This window comes from Ambystoma mexicanum, chromosome 4p (genome assembly GCF_040938575.1).
Source record: "Ambystoma mexicanum isolate Mex_15411 chromosome 4p, UKY_AmexF1_1, whole genome shotgun sequence".
Classification (NCBI taxonomy): Eukaryota; Metazoa; Chordata; class Amphibia; order Caudata; family Ambystomatidae; genus Ambystoma; species Ambystoma mexicanum.
This window is the reverse complement of record NC_090927.1, coordinates 306,066,290-306,068,150: the sequence shown is the minus strand read 5'-3', so window position 1 is coordinate 306,068,150 and position 1,861 is coordinate 306,066,290.

Here is a 1,861-nt window from a genome sequence, read left to right as displayed (position 1 = left end):
GGAGGTCTATATATTAGGTACATAGTCTGTGATGGGGAGTTATTTAGTGTGAGTTTAGTTGTGAGAATTTCACATGATTGCTGTGCTGGTTGTGGGACTAATCTCAAAGATAGGCTCTCTCTAGAAACCATAGCAATTCCTCCACCTCGGGTACCATCTCTATCTTGTCTGGAGATAGTATAGCCATTTGTTAAAGCTAGCATCAGGGCAGGTCCTGCAGCGTTGTGAAGCCAGGACTCTGTTATGGCAAGGAAATCCAGGTTCTCTTCTGTAATGAGATCAGCTATGTCTATAGCGTGGGCCACGAGGGATCTAGCATTAAGAAGTTCTCCCTTGAGGAGTGGTGCACTATTTTGTCTAAGATTCAGGTGGGAGTGGTGCTTTTGGAGATACTATGCTTAGAGCTAGCTGTTCTAGTCTGATTCGTAGTAGAGCCAAGATTAAAGGAAGGAGTAGATCGGTTGGTAGTAGTGGAATACGTGCTGAGGTTACAGTTGGTCCTCTTATTTATAGGTGGTTGAGATCTAGTAAGGGGTTCATGCATTTTAAAGAGTCTGGCACGAAGTTTGATGTTTCTGGTCATAGTAGGACATGGGATAGAGGCATAGTTTCCCATGCCCATATCGTAAGGGTATTTAAGTTGAACAAGGTTAAGATTCATGTCGGACATGTTTTGTTGACTATGTAGTACTCTTTCCAGTTTGTCTATTAGGATTTCATTCGGGTAGTTTACAATGTTAGTTGCCAGGAGTAGTGTCGCCACCATAGTAATGGAGGTGAGCATGCTGGGGCAAGATGGGGTGCTCACTGCGCTAACAAGTAGTAGTGTACTGGAGCTATGTCCATAAATAGTGTGTGAGGCACAGTAGGCTAGAGTAGGAACTGAAATGAAGGTTGCATAGATTAATATACATATGTAGCTCGAGCATTAGTACATAGTATGCTAGATGTACCGCTCAGGTGTAGGTGTGGTAGACTAGGTGAGGGCATAGTCAGGACTCAAATGAAGCACAATAGGTTGGATACATAAATCAAATAATCTGGTACGATAAACTTGGCAAGACTCAAATGCAGATATATTGGGCTAGGTATACCAGTCAGGAGTCAAGGCAACATAAGCTGAGTCCGCAATTTAAGTATTAGAATGCAGTAGGCTAGGTACAGGCTCACATCATACCTCATAGGCTAGATACTAAGTTTAGATAGTAGGGAGCAATAGGCTAGATGTGAGCTCAGATACAGGTACATTAGGATAGTGAACAACTCCGATATTAGGCCTCAGTGAGCTAGATGGATCCAATATTAGGCGCAATCGGCTAGAGGCAATCTAATATACAAGCGCATTAGCCTGAGTGCACAACTCATGTGACAGTAGGTCTCATATAATAGGCACAAACCGATAGTATAGGGCTATGGTCTCATAGACTGTAAAATATTGTGCACCTAAGTCAGTTAATAAAAGGCAAACGGAAATAGCTAGGCGGTTCAGATGAGACGGCCTAGTGAATTCAATTGCAACATAGGCAGGATATTAGAAACAGTATGCATATTCCTTGTCTATTTCTATACCTATTGTTCAAGTTATAGTCTGACCAGCGGTCAGACACTAAGACAGACACAGTGGCACGGAATGCATTTAACGTGTTACTTAAATGGCAATATACATCGAAACAAAGCGGTACAATATTTCAGGTGAGCACATAAGGCATAATCTGCTAGAGGTGCTCTGACAACAGCAGTAGGGCAGCAGAGGTGAAGGTGGGCCAGGCACATGCTTGGTATTGTACGGCATTCGACATTGTTATAATGCGTGCTATAGATGATTGTTACAAGGATAGTGTCAATGGTTGTTATGGGGAAA